The 19774-nt window shown below is 38.5% G+C and overlaps 1 long non-coding RNA gene across 3 annotated transcripts in view; it reads left to right on the top strand.

Annotated features, from left to right (window-relative positions):
* LOC107128559 (uncharacterized) overlaps positions 1 to 19774 on the top strand; it is a 294024-nt gene that overhangs the window by 147028 nt on the left and 127222 nt on the right. The window contains exon 4 of one of the 3 annotated variants that reach the window (XR_010584334.2): positions 9247 to 9385. The exons of the other annotated variants lie outside the window; for them this stretch is intronic. This is a non-coding gene — a long non-coding RNA (uncharacterized lncRNA). Of the gene's footprint in view, positions 1 to 9246; positions 9386 to 19774 lie in introns of those variants that run through there. 3 annotated transcript variants of the gene reach the window in all.

Here is a 19774-nt window from a genome sequence, read left to right as displayed (position 1 = left end):
ATTCAGTTGTTCTAGGTGGGATCTGAGATTCTGCATTTATTAACAAGCTTCCAGACAAGAAACACACTGACTAGCAATAGTCTACAGTGTCTTATTTTTTGTCTTTATTTCTTTCATTTGTCCTTCTTGTTATGTTTAGGAGACAGGTTAATTCTGGCTACTGTGGGATGTGCATGTGAGAGACTGAACTTGAAAGACCGTAAAAAACAGACTCGTAACCAAAGGTACTTCTATTAGGAACTATGGCTTCCAGGATCTGCAATGTTCTCATATTGACCATTGTTTTTCAAATAAACTATCTATCTATGGAAGGAATTTTAAAATAAAGGTAAAATAGAGGAAGCAGACTGCTTCTGCAGGACCCGGGAGACCCCCCGCCAAAACTGTGAGTGCCCCAACCACAGAAGTGGGAAAGGGAGACCCTCCTCTTCTGAATACACACTCTCACTGGAATAGCTGAAGGTCTGTTTGTGGGAGAAGTTTCTGACTTTACCTGGAACTGAGTCAATTTAGAGAGCTGAGTGAAATACAGGGGTAGAGGGAGCAGCAGAAAGGCCCTGGGAGCTCGCTGGGTTCCCTAGCAGGCCATTCCTCCCTGGCACTACAGGGACCCAACGGGAGAGGAGCAGGGGTTAAAACTACACAAGGAGAAGCAAATCTCTAGCTGAACTTTGTAACAATTTGAACGGGGTGAGAAGGGGGCTGTTGGTGGCAGGGGGAAGGGGGACACAGTGGGAGTGAGACTGGCCTTTTGGTTTGCATGGGAGCTGGGTGAGGTCTGTGACTGCTGGTTTTCCCCCACTTCTGCAACAATCTGCATGACTCAGCAGAGGCAGCCATAATCCTCCTAGGTACACAAATCCAGTGACCTGGGAATCTCACCTCCATCACCCACAGCAGCCCCAGCAAGACACATGCAAGGAGAGTCTGGGCTCAAACCTGCCTAGCCCCGCCCCTACATGATGGTCCTTCTCTACCCACCCTGGTGGTAGAAGATAAAGGGGCGTATAATCTTGGGAGTTCTAGGGCCCCACACACTGCCAGTTCCTTCGCATTCTACCATAGCTAATGCTCTCTGGAATCCACCACCTCCCAGCAGGAGGCCAACCCGCACAAAAATAGAGCATTAAACTACCAAAGCTAAGAGCCCTCAGGGAGTCCATTTCACTCCCCTCCCCCACACCTCCCCCTACCCCCACCGGCCACCTCCACCAGAACAGGCACTGGTATCCACGGCTGAGAGACCCATAGATGGTTTGTGTTAAAGGACTCTGTGCAGACAATCCCCAGTACCAGCCAAGAGCTGGGTAGACTGGCTGAGTGACTAGATGCAGAGAGAGACAACAATCACTGCAGTTCAGGTCAAAGGAAGCCACATCCATAGGAAAAGGGGGAGAGTACAACATCAAGGGAACACCACATGGGACAAAAGAATCTGAACAACAGCCTTCAGCCCTAGACGTTCCCTCTGACAAAGCCTACCCAAATAAGAAGGAACTAGAAAACCAACCCTGATAATGTGACAAAACAACACTCCAACACCCCCAAAAATTCACACTAGTTCACCAGCAATGGATCCAAACCAAGAAGAAATCCCTGATTTACCTGAAAAAGAATTCAGGAGGTTAATTATTAAGCTAATCAGGGAGGGGTCAGAGAAAGGCAAAGCCCAGTGCAAGAAAATCCAAAAAATGATACAGGAAGTGAAGGCAGAAATATTCCAGGAAATAGATAGCTTAAAGAAAAATAAAAAATAAAAAATTCAGAAATTTTTGGATACACTTTTAGAAGTGTGAAATGCCATGGAAAGTCTCAGCAATAGAATTGAACAAGTGGAATAAAGAAATTCAGAGCTAGAGGACGAGGTCTTTGAATTAACCCAATCCAACAAAGACAAAGGAAAAAGAGCAAGAAAATATAAACAGTCTGGGCACGGTGGCTCACGCCTCTAATCCCAGCACTTTGGGAGGCTGAGGCGGGTGAATTGTGAGGTCAGAAGATTGAGACCATCCTGGCTAATAAGGTGAAACCCCATCTCTACTAAAAATACAAAAAATTAGCCAGGTGTGGTGGCATGCACCTGTACTCCTAGCTACTCGGGAGGCTGAGGCGGGAGAATTGCTTGAACCCGGGAGGCAGAGGTTGCAGTGAGCCGAGATTGTGCCACTGCACTCCAGCGTGGGTGACAGAGTGAGACTCCATCTCAAAAGAAGAAGAAGGAGGAGGAGGAGGAAGAGGAAGAGGAGGGGGAGGAGAAGGAGGACGACCTCCAAAAAGTGCAGAATTATGTTAAATGACCAAACATAAGAATAATTGGTGTTCCAGAGAAAGAAGACAATTCTAAAAGCTTGGAAAACATATTTGCAGGAATAATCCAGGAAAACTTCTCCAGCCTTGCTAGAGACCTAGATATCCAAATACAAGAAGCACAAAGAACACCTGGAATATTCACTGCAGAAGGATCTTTGCCTAGGCAGATTGTCAGGTTATCTAAAGTTAAGACAAGGGAAAGAATCTTAAGAGCTGTGAGACAGAAGCACCAGGTAACCTATAAAGGAAACCTATCAGGTTAACAGCAGATGTCTCAACAGAAACCCTACAAGCTGGAAGGGATTGGGGCCCTATCTTCAACCTCCTCAGACAAAACAATTATCAGCCAAGAATTTTGTATCCAGCCAAACCAAGCATAATATATGAAGGAAGAACAGTCTTTTTCAGACAAACAAATGCTGAGAGAATTTACCACTACCAAGCCACCACTACAAGAACTGCTAAAAGGGGCTCCAAATCTTGAAACAAATCCTGGAGACACATCAAAACAGAACCTCTTTAAAACATAAATTGCACAAGACCTATAAAACAAAAATACAAGTTAAAAAGCAAAAGCAGTAAAGTACACAGTACACAGGCAACAAAGAGTACGATGAATGCAACGGTACCTCACATTTCAATACTAACATTGAATGTAAATGGCCTAAATGCTCCACTTAAAAGATATAGAACTGCAGAATGGATAAGAACTCACCAGCCAACCATCTGCTGCCTTCAGGATACTCACCTAACACATAAGGATGCACATAAACTTAAAGTAAAGAGGTAGAAAAAGCATATCATGAAAATGGACAGCAAAAGTGAGCCGGGGTAGCTATTCTTACATCAGATAAAACAAACTTTAAAGCAACAGCAGTTAAAAGAGACAAAGAGGGACATTATATAATGGTAAAAGGCCTTGTCCGACAGGAAAATATCACAATTCTAAACATATATGCACCTAACACTGGAGCTCCCAAATTTATAAAACAATTACTAATAGACCTAAGAAATGAGATAGGCAGCAACACAGTAATACTGGGGGACTTCAGTACTCCATTGACAGGACTAGACAGGTCATCAAGACAGAAAGTCAACAAAGAAAAAATGGATTTAAACTATACCTTGTAACAAATGGACTTAACAGATATATACAGAACATTTCATCCAGCAACCACAGAATACACATTCTATTCAACAGCACATGGAACTTTCTCCAATTTAGGCCATAAAATGAGCATCAATAAATTTAAGAAAATTGAAATTATATAAAGCACTCTCTCAGACCACAGTGGAATAAACCTGGAAATCAACTCAAAAAGTCACCTTCAAAACCATGCAAATACATGGAAATTAAATAACCCACTCCTGAATGAGCATTGGGGTTAAAAATAGAATCAAGATGCAAATTTAAAAATTGTTTGAACTGAATGACAATAATGACACAATCTATCAAAACCTCTGGGATACAGCAAACGTATCCCAGAGGAAAGTTCATAGCCCTAAGAGGAAAAGTTCATAGCCCTAAGAGGAAATTTCATAGCCCTGAACACCTACATCAAAAAGACTGAAAGAGTACAAACTGACACTTGAAGGTCACATCTCAACGAACTAGAGAAACAAGAACAAACCAAACCGAAACCCAGCAGAAGAAAGGAAATAACCAAGATCAGAGCAGAACTAAATGAAATTGAAACACACACACACATTCACAAAATACAAAAGATAAATGATTTTTTTAAAAAGCTGGTTCTTTGAAAAGATAAAATTCATAGATCATTGGCAAGATTAACCAAGAAAAGAAGAGAGAAAATCCAAATAACCTAAGAAATGAAACGGGAGATACTACAACTGACACACTGAAATGCAAACTATCATTCAAGGCTACTATGAACACCTTTACACACATAAACTAGAAAAACCCGGAGAGATGGATAAATTCCTGGAAAAATACAACCCTCATAGCTTACATCAGGAAGAATTTGATACCCTGAACAGACCAATAACAAGCAGCAAGATTGAAGTGGTAATTTAAGAATTACCAACAAAGAAAAAGTTCAGGAGCAGATGGATTCACAGCAGAATTCTACGAGACATTCTAAGAATTGTTACCAATCCTTTTGACACTATTCCACAAGATAGAGAAAGAAGGAACCCTCCCTAATTCATTCTGTGAAGCCACCATCACCTTAATACCAAAACCAGGAAAGGACATAACCAAAAGAGAAAACTATAGACCAATATCTTTGATGAACATAGACACTAAAATCCTTAACAAAATACTTAGCTACCTGAATCCAATAACATATCAAAAAGATAATCCACCATGATCAAGTGGGTTTCATACCAAGGATGCAGGGATGGTTTAACATATGCAAGTCAGTAATGTGATACACCACATAAATAGAATTAAAAACCAAAATCATATGATCATTTCAATAGATTCAGAAAAAGCATTCGACAAAATCCAGCATCCCTTGATGATTAAAACTCCCAGCAAAATCGGCCTACAAGGAGCATTCCTTAATGTAATAAAAGCCATCTATAACAAACCCACAGCCAACATGATACTGAATGAGGAAAAGTCAAAAGCATTTGCTCTGAGAACTGGAATGACACAAAGATGCCAACTCTCACCACTTCTCTTCAACAGTGTATTGGAAGTCCTAGCCAGAGCAATCAGACAAGAGAAAGAAATAAAGCGCATCCAAATCAATAAAGAGGAAGTCAAACTGTCACTGTTTCCTGACAATATGATAGTTTACCTTGAAAACCGTAAGGACTCCTCCAAAAAGCTCCTAGAACTGATAAAAGAATTCAGCAAAGTCTCCGGATACAAGATTAATGTACACAAATCAGTAGCTCTTCTATATACCAACAGCAACCAAGCAGAGAATCAAATCAAGAACTCAACCCCTTTTACAATAGCTGCAAAAATTAAAATATTTAGGAATATACCTAAACAAAAAGTCAAAAGACCTGTACAAGGAAAACTAAAACACTGCTGAAGGAAATCATAGACAACAGAAACAAATGGAAACACATCTCATGCTCATGGATGAGTAGAATCAATATTGTGAAAATGTTCATACTGCCAAAAGCAGTCTACAAATTCAATGCAATCCCTATCAAAATACCACCATCATTGTTCACAGAATTAGAGAAAACAATTCTAAAATTTATATGTAACAATAAAAGAGCCCACATAGCCAAAGCAAAGCTAAGCAAAAAGAACAAATCTGGAGGCATCACACTACCTGATTTCAAACTATAATATAAGGCCATAGTCACCAAAACAGTATGGTACTGGTACAAAAATAAGCATATAGACCAATGGATCAGCATAGAAAACCCAGAAATAAACCCAAATACTCACAGCCAACTGATCTTCAACAAAGCAAACAGAAACATAAAGTGGAGAAAGGACACCCTTTTCTTTCTTTCTTTTTTTTTTTTTATTATACTTTAAGTTCTAGGGTACATGTGCACAACGTGCAGGTTTGTTATATATGTATACATGTGCCATGGTGGTGTGCTGCACCCATTAACTCATCATTTACATTAGGTATATCTCCTAATGCTATCCCTCCCCCCTTCCCCCTCCTCACAATAGGCCCTGGTGTGTGATGTTCCCCTTCCTGAAAAGGACACCCTTTTCAACAAATCATGCTAGGATAATTGGCTAGCTGCTTGTAGGAGAATGAAACTGGGTCCTCATCTCTAATCTTATACAAAAATCAACTCAAGATGGATTAAGGACTTAAATCTAAGACCTGAAACTACAAAAGTTCTAGAAAATAACATTGGAAAAACCCTTCTAGACATTGGCTTAGGCAACGATTTCATGACCAAGAACCCAAAAGCAAATGCATTAAAAACAAAGATAAATTGCTGGGACCTAATTAAACTAAAGAGTTTTTGCATTTAAGTCTCTACCATAAAAACCCTAGAGGAAAACCTAGGTAGTACCATTCAGGACATAGGCATGGGCAAAGACTTCATGTCTAAAACACCAAAAGCAACGGCAGCAAAAGTCAAAATTGACAAATGGGATCTCATTAAACTAAAGAGCTTCTGCACAGCAAAAGAAACTACCATCAGAGTGAACAGGCAACCTACAGAATGGGAGAAAATTTTTGCAATCTACTCATCTGACAAAGGGCTAATATCCAGAACCTACAAAGAACTCAAACAAATTGACAAGAAAAAAACAAATAACCCCATCAAAAAGTGGGCAAAGGATATGAACAGATATTTCTCAAAAGAAGACATTCATACAGCCAACAGACACATGAAAAAATGCTCATCATCACTGGCCATCAGAGAAATGCAAATCAAAACCACAATGAGATACCATCTCACACCAGTTAGAATGGCGATCATTAAAAAGTCAGGAAACAACAGGTGCTGGAGAGGATGTGGAGAAATAGGAACACTTTTACACTGTTGGTGGGATTGTAAACTAGTTCAACCATTATGGAAAACAGTATGGCGATTCCTCAAGGATCTAGAACTAGAAGTACCATATGACCCAGCCATCCCATTACTGGGTATATACCCAAAGGATTATAAATCATGCTGCTATAAAGACACATGCACACGTATGTTTATTGCGGCACTATTCACAATAGCAAAGACTTGGAATCAACCCAAATGTCCATCAGTGACAGACTGGATTAAGAAAATGTGGCACATATACACCATGGAATACTATGCAGCCATCAAAAAGGATGAGTTTGTGTCCTTTGTAGGGACATGGATGCAGCTGGAAACCATCATTCTTCGCAAACTATCACAAGAACAGAAAACCAAACACTGCATGTTCTCACTCATAGGTGGGAACTGAACAATGAGATCACTTGGACTTGGGAAGGGGAACATCACACACCAGGGTCTATCATGGGGAGGGGGGAGGGAGGAGGGATTTCATTGGGAGTTATACCTGATGTAAATGACGAGTTGATGGGTGCTGACGAGTTGATGAGTGCAGCACACCAACATGGCACAAGTATACATATGTAACAAACCTGCACGTTATGCACATGTACCCTAGAACTTAAAGTATAATAATAATAATACGTAAATTAAAACAAAAAAAGAGTTTTTGCATGGCAAAAAGAACAGTCAGCAGAGTAAACGGACAATCCACAGAGTGGGAGAATATCTCCACAATCTATACATCTGACAAAGGACTAATATCCAGAATCTACAATGAACTCAAACAAATCAGTGAGAAAAAAACAATCCCATCAAAAAGTGGGCTAAGGACAAGAATAGACAATTCTCAAAAGAAGATCTACAAATGGCCAGCAAGCATATGAAAAAATTCTCAACATCACTAATGATCAGGGAAATGCAGATCAAAACCACAATGAGGTACCACCTCACTCCTGCAACAATGGCCATAATAAAAAAATAAAAAATCAGTAAATGTTGATGTGGATGTGATGAACAGGTAGCACTTCTACACTGCTGGTGGAATGTAAACTAGTACGGCCACTTTAGAAAACAGTGTAGAGATTCCTTAAAGAGCTAAAAGTAGAACTACCATTTGATCCAGCAATCCCACTACTGGATATCTACCCAGTGGAAAATAGTCATTATTCGAAAAAGACAGTTGCACATGCATGTTTATAGCAGCACAATTCACAATTGCAAAATCATGGAACCAATCCAAATGCCCATCAATCAAAGAGTGGATAAAGAAACTGTGGTATATATACAAAGGACTACTATGCAGCCATAAAACAATGAATTAATGGTATTTGCAGGACCTGGATGAGATTGGAGACTATTATTCAAAGTGAAGTGACTTGGGAATGGAAAAGCAAACATCTTATGTTCTCACTGATTATTTTTTTCTGATAGTTCTATACTTATTGAGCACTTTTTATATTCCAGAAACTCATATATTATCTCATCAGTTCCTCACAATAGCTCTCTGTGGTAGATACCATTATCACCCTCATTTTATAAATGTAGAAACAAAGCTAAGAGAGATAGATAATGTGTCTTAGGCCATATAACTCATATATTTTAGAGCTGAGATGCAAGCTGAGGTCTGTCTGATACATAGACCTAATTCTTTTTTCTGGACTACATTAGCTCTTCTAATGACTCCACCGTGGTCAAGTCCAGCTTGTCATCTTCCAGGTACTGAAATGTGAGCTTCCTGAATGTTAGACTTACTATTCCAGACAGCTACCCCAATGGCTCCTATCAGTATGACTAAAACTGCTTGCTCAGTCTTACCCTCTGTTCTAATAACTTCAAAACTCTCCAAACTTATTTTAATTTCTGCTGAGATTTATTTTATTTCTCAAATTCTTCCTGTATCTTATTTCCCTATAAAGTAGATGTCAAGAATTTTCACAACTTACAGAATTTTGCTACTAACATATATCCTGTTGGCTTCTGGAATTGTAACTCTTCACTTTGTCTATTCCAGCTTTTCTGGCTTTCTGTGCAAATTGCCAGCATGATTTTATCTGAGAACTGTGTAACTGGCCACATATCAACCATTTCCTCTTCATTTTTACACTCTGCTTCTCCTAAGCATGATATCAGTGTCCATAAGGAGGCATCGCAGACCACATATAAGGGTAGTCTTTCATTGCTCCACTATCACTTCAATTTCTTTCCTTACCCACCCACTGCTATGTGTTATCTTCTTCAATTTCATCAGTATATCTGGCATTTTATTTCTCTGCAAGATTTTGAGAAGAAAATCATATACCAAAGCTTGATCTAGACACATTTCACAGCCTTTGACATTTAAAGAATTTTAGAGAAATCCTAGTACTTGTCAATCAAGTAATGCCTATCCCTTTATTGCTGGTTGTCGCACCTTGTGGAGTATGCAGTTTGCCAGCCTCAGCAGTTTCTGCAGTTAGATTCCATGTGTTACCCTTGATGACCATTTCTCTTTTCTTTCAGGTGCCACTGAAAACAGCAGCCTTCAGAGCTTTGCTGAAGGTGCTGTCATCCAGAGTCTGTTGAACTCAACAGTGAGGCTAGCAGGGCTGGGAGCACTTCTCTTCTTCAACAACTGCATCTTGATGCTCACTTCTGGAGCTGTCACGTCAGCTCCTCTATCAGCTGTATCTTTTTCCTTTGATTGGTACCTGAACATAAGACCATGGCCTCTCTTTTTTCTCTGTTCCTAAAACAATTCTAGAAGGAGTACCACAATCCAAATTTCTTCTTTTGTACTGTCAGTCTGTTCAATTTGACTACAAAGGACACCACTAACAAACATTCTCTCTTACCCATTCTCAGATGTTAGTAAGTCCTGACTTAATTTTGCCTTAGCATGCTGTTTTTCACTTATCTCCTTGACTGTCTGTTTATACTTTCCTTTTATTCATTCTTTGATTTTTGCTACTTTGCTTTTTTTCTTTTTCTCTCTGTTCTCCATTAAACATATCTGTTTTTGGGAATTTGTGTTTGGCTTTATGAAGCCGTTGGTTTAGCTCTGTCCCTAAAGAGGTTTCCTTGAAGCCTTTCTTAAAGGCTTTTTTCAGGTCACTCTTGTCACATCCCAAAAGTGGCACAGACCTTCTGAGAATTTATTCTGTGTCAATAGTAACACCCATGCATGAAAAAGTATGTAAGTATGTATGTACAAGGTTTTCAGCACAATACCATTTACATTGTAAAAAAATAGGCACAACAAAAATTTCTATCAATAAGAGATTGAATAAATTTTAGTACAGCCTTATAATGGAACAGTAAAGTGCATTTAAAATGGTAATGTAAAGTTGCATTTACTGACATCAAAAGATTCTAAAATATTTATTGAGTGAAAAAGCAGGTTAAAAAGTATAAATACACTAATACATATATAAAATTATGTGTGTGTGTGTGTGTGTGTGTGTATATATATATATATATATATATATACATATATAACTTGTTCAACAGCACTGACTCTAGAGTCAAGCAAATTTGAGTATGACTCTTAGCTCCACTATTTACTAACTGTCTGACTTCGGGCAATTTATTAACTTCTCTGTGTATTGCCATGCACATTTGTATAATGGGGATAATAGTGCCTACCTCATGCAATTTTAATGAGGATTAAATTATGTAATTCATGTTAAGTGTTCAGGAGAATGACTGCCCATTACATCTAATATTTGAAACTTAAATAAAAATGTATGTGTAAGTGCTTCAAAGAGTGAAAAGTGACTGAGAGGTAATTGATAAATACTGAAACGTATTATGGCCTCATACTGATACTATTGAGTATGAGAGAAAGATCTCTTAACTCTGAGATGTTTCATACACAAGACATGTCACATAAAGGGGAGGGTTCCCCCTATAAGGAGAGGGTAGAGCAAAGGGCATTGATGCCAATGTGAACTTACAAGAGTGTCCCCGAAACTCCCAGTGCTATAGCATATCTAGCCTTTGACAAAAAATGTGGTTTAAGTAGTTTCTTCTGTGCTGTTTCCCATAATCTCCCCCCTGCCCTCCTCTTTGGCAGTATCAAATCAGAAACCCAGGGCCTTCAGTATCATCATAGGACAAAGTAAGTAATGGTGGGGATTCCATAAATCCATGAATTTATGGTCAATTGATTCCTGATAAAGATGCCAGGAATACACAATAGGGAAAGGATGGTCTCTTCAATAAGTAGTGCTGGGAAAACTGGATATTCACATGCAGAAGAGTAAAATTATACTCTTATCTCTCACCATATACAAAAATCAACTAAAAATGGATTAAAGATTTCAATGTAAGACGTGAAATTGTTAAACTACTAGAAGAAAACATAAAAAGGTGCATAACATTATCTGGGTGATGATATTTTGGATATGAACCCCAAAATATAGGCAACAAAAGTGAAAAAGACAAATGGGATTACATCAACCCAAAAAGCTTCTGCACAACAAAGGAAATAAGAGTGATAGATACCCAATATTTGCAAATCATAAATCTAATAAGAGACTAATATCCATAATACATAAGGAAGTCAACTCAACAACAATAAAAACACCAAATAACCTCATTTAAAAGTGGGCAAAGGATGGCTAGGTGTGGTGGCTCATGCCTGTAATCCCAGCACTTTGGGAGGCTGAGGTGGACGGATCACAAGGTCAGGAGATCGAGACCAGCCTAACCAATTTGGTGAAACTCCATCTCTACTAAAAATACAAAAATTATCTGGGCATGGTGGCACGCACCTGTATTCCCAGCTACTCAGGAGGCTGAGGCAGGAGAATCGCTTGAACTTGGGAGGCAGAGGTTGCAGTGAGCCAAGATTGCATCATTGCATTCCAGCCTGGGCAACAGAGCGAGACTTGGTCTCAAAGAAAAAAAAAAAAGTGGGCAAAGGACCTGAATAGACATTTCTCAAAAGAAAGGATACAAATAGCAAATGGGTAAATTTAAAAATGCTCAACAATTCTAATAATCTGGGAAATAAATGCAAATTAAAACCACAATGAAGCAATCAGGGGAGAAGATGGAGCAAGATGGCCAACCAGAAGCCTCTAGTGGTCATTTCCCCTGTAGGAACACCAAATTGAACAACTATCCACACAAGAAACACTTTCATAAGAACAAAAACATCAGGTGAGTGAGCACAGTACTTGATTTTAACATCACATCAAGTAAAGAGGCACGGAAGAGGGTAGGAAAAACAGTTTGAATTGCTGACACCACCCTTCCCATATCCTCCAGCAGTGGCTATGTGGCACTGACAGCGAATCTGTGTGCTTGAGAAAGGGAGAGCACAGCGATTGTGGGACTTTATGTTGGACCTCAGTGTTGCTCTGTCACAGCAGACAGCAATACAGAGAAGAATTCAGCCAGTACCAATGAAGAGAGCATTTAGTCCAGCCCTAGCCAGAGGGGAATCACCCATCCCAGCAACTGGAATTTGAGTTCTGGCTAGCCCCACCACTGAGGCCTAAAGTACTCTGGGGTCCTAAATAAACTTGAAAGGCAGTCTAGGCTACAAGGACTGCAATTCTTGAGCAAGTTCTTGTGCTGTACTGGGCTTGGAGTCAGTGGACTTGGGGTGCACATGACACAGTGAGACACCTGCCAGGGTGGCCAAGGGAGTGCTTGCATCACTACTCCCCCAATCCCAGGCAGTGAAGCTCCTAGCTCTAGGAGGGAATCCTTCTTTTGGCTTGAGGAGAGGAGAGGGAAGAGTAAAGAGTATGTTGTCTTATAACTTGGATATCAACTCAGCCATAGTAGAATAGGGTACCAGGCAGAGTTCTTAGGCCCCCATTCCAGGCCCTAGCTCCTGGATGACATTGATAGACACACCCTGGGCCAGAAGGAAACTCATTTCCTTGAAGAGAAGGACCCAGTCCTGACAGGATTAATCATTTACTGACCAAACAGTCCTTATGCCTTGAGTAAACATCAGCGGTACCCAGGAAATACTTGCCATGGACTTCAGGCCTTGGGTGAAACCCAGGGCCTTGCTCACTTCAGATGTGACCCAGTGCATTCCCAGATATGGTGGGCATGGGGAGAAACTCTTTCTACTTGAGAAAATGAGAGGGAAGAGTAAAAGAGACTTTGTCTCACAACTTAGGTACCAGCTTGGCCACAGAGGCTTAGAGCACCAAGCAGGCTGTTGTGGTCCCTGATTCCAGGCCTTGACACTTGGATTCCATTTCTGGAACTTCCCTGGGCCAGAGGAAGGCCTGCTGCCCTGAATGTAGAGACCCAGTTCTGGCAGCATCCACTACAAGCTTACTGAAATTTCAGCCCTTGGGCTTTGGGCAAGACTCAGTGCTGTGCTGGCTTCAAGTCTGACCCAGTGCAGTCCCAGTTGTGGAGGCCACAGGGGTGCTTTAGTCCTCTCTTCCCAGCTACAGGCAGCTCGGCATGGAGTGAGGAGCTCCATTTTTTGAGGGAAAGTAAGGGAAAGGAGCAAGGGTCTCTGCCTGGTAATCCAGGGAATTCTTCTAGGTCTTACTTAAGACCACCAAGGTGGTACCTCTGAGTCTGCAAGAGTAACCACATTAATGGGCTTGGTGTGCTCCCTAATGCAGATATGGCTGCAGTGACCAAAGATTTAGGTCATAACACTCAATTCCTTTTGAATACTTGGAAAGTCTTCCCAAGAAGAATGGGTACAAACAAGCCCAGACTGCAAGGACTACAATAAGTATACATCTCTTTAATGCCCAGACATTGATGAACATCCACAAGTATTGCAATCATCCAGGAGAACATGACCTTGCCAAACAAACTAAATTAGGCACCAGTGACCAATCATGCAGTGACAGAAATATGTGACATTTCAGAAAGATAATTCAGAATAGCTGCATTGCTCAACAAAATGCAGGGTAACACAGAGAAGAAATTCAGAATTCTATCAGATAAATTTAACAAAGTGATTAAAATAATTAGAAAGAATCAAGCAGAAATTCTGAAGATGAAAAATTTAATTGACATACTGAAGATGCATCAGAGTTTTTAAATAGCAGTTGATCAAGCAGAAGAAAAAATTAGCTTGAAGACAGACTAGTTGAAAATACACAGAGGAGACAAAAGAAAGAAGAAAGAAAGAAGTATGTCTACAAGATGTACAGAATGGACTCAAAAAGGCAAATTTAAGAGTTATGGGACTTAAAGAGGGGGTAGAAAAATGGATAAGGTTAGAAAGTTGTTTGAAGGGATAATATCAGAGAACTTCCCAAGTCTAGAAAAATATGTCAGTATGTAAGTACAAGATGGTTATAGAACACCACGCAGATTTAACCCAAAGAAGACTACCTGAAACTCCCACAAATCAAGGATAAAGGATCCTAAAAGCAGTAAGAGAAAAGAAACAAATAACATACAAAGGAGCTCCATTACATCTGACAGCAGACTTCTCAGTGGAAAACTTACAGGCCAGGAAAGAGTGACATGACATATTTAAAGTGCTCAAGGAAAAAAAAATTATCCTAGAATAGTATATTCAGTGATGATATCCTTCAAACATGAAGGAGAAGTAAAGACATTTCCACACAAACAAAAACTGAGGGATTTAATCAACACCAAAACTATCCTACAAGAAATACTAAAGGGAACTTTTCAATCTGAAAGAAGAGGACATTAACAAGCAATAGGAAATCATCTAAAGGTACAAAACTCACCGGTAATAGTAAGCACACATACAAACAAAGACTATTATAATGTTGTAAGTGTGGTGTGTAAACTACTCATGTCTTGAGTAGAAAGAATAAATAGTTAACATATAAAAATAATAAATACAACTTTTCAAGACATAGAGAGTATAATAAGACATAAAGAGAAACAACAAAAGGTTAAGAAGCATTGGGGGGATGGACTGAAAGTACAGAGTTTTTATTACTTTTCTTTTTGTTTGTTAGTTTGCTTTCACAATACACACTAGGTTTCATCAGTTTAAAACAAAGATGTTATTTGCAAGCCTCATGGTAATCTTGCATCAAAAAATCCAACAGATTTACAAAAAATGAAAAGCAAGAAACGAAATCATATCACCAGAAAAAGTCACCTTCACAAAAAGGAAAATGGGAAGGTAAAAAGGAAAAAAGAGAAGACTACAAAAACAAAAAATAACAAAATGGGAGGAGTAAGTCCTTACTTATCAATAATGTTGAATATAAATGGACTAAACTCTTCAATCAAAAGACATAGTGTGGCTGAATGGATGAAAAAACAAGACCCAGTGGTCTGTTGCCTACAAGAAACACACTTCACCAATAAAGACACATACTGGGCCGGGCGCGGTGGCTCATGCTGTAATCCCAGCACTTTGGGAGGCCGAGGTGGGTGGATCACGAGGTCAGAAGATCAAGACCATCCTGGCTAACACGGTGAAACCCCATCTCTACTAAAAATACAAAAGAAAAAATTAGCCAGGTGTGGTGGTGGGTGCCTGTAGTCCCAGCTACTCGGGAGGCTGAGATAGGAGAATGGCATGAACCCAGGAGGCGGAGCCTGCAGTGAGCCAAGATTGCACCCCTGCACTCCAACCTGGGTGACAGAGCAAGATTCCATCTCAAAAAAAAAAAAAAAAAAAAAAGACACGTTGACTGAAAATAAAGAGTAGAAAAAGATATTTCATGCAAATGGAAAATTAAAAAGCAATATTTGTATGAGACAAAATAGATTTCAAGACAAAAAACTATGAAAAGAAACAAGGAAAGTCATTATACAGTGATAAAGGGATCGCTTCAGCAGGAGGTATAACAATTGTAAATATATATGCACCCAACACTGGCGCACCCGGATATATAAAGGAAATATTATTAGCGCTAAAGAGGTAGGCCAAATACAATAATAGCTGCAGACTTCAACACCTCACTTTTAGCATTGGACAGACCTTTTAGACAGAAAATCCATAAAGAAACATTGAAGTTAATCTGCACTATAGACCAAATGGACTTAATAGATATTTACAGAATATTTCATGCAGTGGCTGCAGGATACACATTGTTTTCCTCAGCACATGGACCATTCTCAAGGAAAGACCATGTTGGCCCATAAAATGAGTCTCAAAAAATTCAAAAAATTGAAAACATATCAAGTATTTTCTCTAACCACAATTGAATAAAAGTAGAAATGAATAACAACAATAAATTTGGAAATGATAAAAACACAGATAAATTAAACCATATGCTCCTGAATGATCAATGGGTCAATAAATAAATTATGAAGAAAATTGAAAAAATTCTTGAGACAAATGAAAGTGGAAACACAAAATAACAAAACCTGTGTAATATAGCAAAAGCAGTACTAAGTGGGACATTTATAGCTATAAATGCGTACATCAAAACAGTAGAAAAACTTCAAATTCACAATCTAATAATGCATCTTAAAGAAGCAGAGGAAAGCAAGAGCAAACAAAGTTGTAGTTAATAGAAGAAAGGAAATAATTTTAAAAATGGAGTGGAAGTCAGTGAAGTTGGAACAAGGAAAACATTACAAAAGATCCATGAAACAAAATGTTGGTTATTTGCAAAGATAAACAAAATACACAAACCTTTAGTCAGATTAAGAAGAAAAAAGAGAAGACCCAAGTAAAATCAGAGATGAAAACGGAGACATTACAAATGATACTGCAGAAATTCAAAGTGTCATTAGTGGCTATTACAAGCAACCATATGCCAATAAATTTGAAAACCTAGAAGAAATGGATAAATTCCCAGACATATGTAACCTCCCAAGATTGAACCATGAAGAAATCCATGACTGGAATAGGCCAATAACAAGTAATGAGATTGAAGCCATAATAAAAAGCCCCCCAGCAATGAAAAGCCCAGGACCCAGTGGCTTCACTGCTGAATTTTACCAAACAAGGAAGAACTAATACCAAACTATTCCAAAAAATAGAGAAAGAATTAATACTTCCAGGCTCATTATCTGAGGCTAGTATTACTCCACTACCAAAACCAGACAGACACATCACAAAAGAAAACTACAGGCCAATATCCTTGATGAACATCAATGCAAAAATCCTCAGCAAAGTACTAGCAAACCAAATTCAACAATATATTAGAAAGATCATTCATCATGAGCAAGTAGGATTTATCTCATGGATACAAGAATGTTTTAATATATGCAGATCAATCAGTGTGATATAGCATACCAAGAGAATGAAGGACAAAACCATATAATCATTTCAATTGATGCTGAAATACCATTTGATAAAATTCAACATCCCTTCATGATAAATTCCCTCAAAAAACAGTATAGAAGGAACATACCTCAACACAATGAGAGCCATAACACAATGTTAACATACCTTAACACAATGAGTTAAGTTGCAGGATACAAAATCAACATACAAAAATCAGTAGCATTTCTCTATGCCAACAACAACTAATCTAAAAAAAATTTAAAAAGTGGTACCAATGTCCTGGAGAGTTTCATCAAAGTTTTCTTTAGTAGTTTCATAGTTGGGGTCTCAGGTTGATGTATTTAATCCACTTTTATTGGATTTTTTTGTTTGTGGCAAGAGATAGTGATCTAGTTTCATTCTTCTGCATATGGATATTCAGTTTCCCCAGCACCATTTATTGAAGAGACTGTTCTTTCCCCAATGTATGTCCTTGGGACCTTTGTCAAAAATGAGTTCATGTTAGATGTATAGATTTTATTTCTGGGTTCTCTATTCTGTTCCATTGGTCTATCTGTATGTTTTTATGCCAGAATAATGATGTTTTTGTTATATAGCTCTGTAGTATAATTTGAAGTCAGGTAATGTGATTCCTCCATTTTTGTTATTTTGGCTATTCTGGGTCTTTTGTGGCTGCATATACATTTTGATTTTTTTTTCTATTTCTATAAAGAATGTCATTGGTATGAGATAGAGATTACAGTGAATCTGTAGATTGTTTTGGATAGTATGGACATTTTAGCAAGATTGATTCTTCCAATCCATGAATGTGGAACATCTTTCCATTTTTTTGTGATTTATTATACATTTAAAAAAACTAAAAGAGTATAATTGGAATGTTTACAAAACAAGGAAAGAATAAATGCTTGAGGTGATGGATACCCCATTTTCCCTGATGTGATTATTACTCATGTCTGCTGGTATCAAAATATCTTATGTATCCCATAAATATATCACATCTATATGCCCATAAAAATAAGAAAATTTTAAAAACACAATGAGATACTCCCTCATGCCTGTTAGAATGGCTATTATCAAAAATACAAAAGATTATAAGTGCTGGTAAGGATGTGGGAAAAAGGAGACCTTTGTCCACCATTGGTGAGAATGTAAGTAAGTACAGCCATTATGGAAAATGGTATGGAGGTTCCTAAAACTTTTTTCTCCATGTTTTCCCCCTTTTCTTTTTACTTGCCACTGCCCATATAATTACCAAACCACACACACACAAAAATAGAACTACCATATGATCCAGTAATCCCACTGCTGGGTATATATCCAAAGGAAATGAAATCAGTATGTTGAAGAGATATCTATACTCCCATGTTCATTACAGCATTATTCACAATAGTCAAGATTTGGAAGCAATCCAAGTGTTCATGAACAGATGAATGGATAAAGAAAATGTGGTACATATACACAATGGAGTACTATTCAGCCATTAAAAAAAAAAGATATTCTGTCATTTGCAACAACATGGGTGGAACTGGAGGACATTATGTTAAGTAAAATAATCTGGGCACAGAAAGACAACTATCACATGCTCTCATTCTTATGTGGAATCTATAAAAGTTAACCTCATAGAAGCAGAGAGCATAATGGTGTTTACCAGGGACTGGGGGTGGGAGTGTTGGGGAGATATTTGTCAAGGATACAAAGTTTCAGTTAGATAGGAGGGAAAAGTTCAACAGATATATTTCCAACATGGTGACTACAGTTAATAACAATTTATTACATTCTTGAAAATCACTGGGAATAAATTTTAAGGTTCTCACCACAAAAAAATGATAACTGCATGAGGAAATTCATATGCTAATTTACTTTATTTAGCCATTGTTTCCAAACATCATGTTGCACTTGATAAATATATACAATCTTTGTCAATTGAAAAAGAAATCAAATAATGGTAGAGATTTCTGAGAGTCTGTGCAAGACAAACTGGCAGGTGGGACAGAGAACTTTATATAAGGGAACCTTTGGGCTGTGCCCTTCATCTTACTTCCCCTATGTGGGTAGGAAGGGGTAGTCAACCTTACTATTTTGACATTTAAAGATATTATAATAGCTAAAGAGGTTTGTCACATGAGATGTTTACAGAACACCCAGGCCGTCTTCCTGAGCAGGCCCTGATGCCCATTTTTCATAGGTAGGGGAGTGACTTTTCCTTGTTTTCTCAGCATTCTTGATTTGGTCAATCCTCTCATTAAATTTCCTAGATTTTAACTGTTCCTAGACTTTACAGTTATAGTTCTTATATTTTAACTGTTCAGACATATTAATTTTTAAGGAACAAGTCATTTAATTTTAAAATAATTATTTTAAAAATTAAAATCTAGACCATCCTGGCTGACATGTGAAACCCTGTCTCTACTAAAAAAAAAATACAAAAAAAAAAAAAACTAGCCGGGCGAGGTGGCAGGCACCTGTAGTCCCAGCTACTCGGGAGGCTGAGGCAGGAGAATGGCGTGAACCCGGGAGGTGGAGCTTGCAGTGAGCTGAGATCTGGCCACTGCACTCCAGCCTGGGCGGCAGAGCAAGACTCCGTCTCAAAAATAAAACTTTAGGAATTTCCAAAGGAATAAGGCATGCCCAGTTAGTGCTCAGAGTGGGTATTTGCTGATTTTTAAAATATTTTTTGAGAATATAGTCAAATGTGAATTAGTTGAAGATACATACATTAACACATGGTTAAACTTTTGTGTCACATGTAAGTAAGGATTTATTCAATAAGTATTATAATGTGTTACAATGTAAAACGCACTGTGCTGGACACAGTGAGCTGGACACGTAGCTGAAAAAAAAAATACTGTCCCTGTATTACAGCCTGGCAGAAGATATAAG

This window comes from Macaca fascicularis, chromosome X (genome assembly GCF_037993035.2).
Source record: "Macaca fascicularis isolate 582-1 chromosome X, T2T-MFA8v1.1".
NCBI lineage: Eukaryota > Metazoa > Chordata > Mammalia > Primates > Cercopithecidae > Macaca > Macaca fascicularis.
This window is presented reverse-complemented; position numbering and strand designations above follow the sequence as displayed.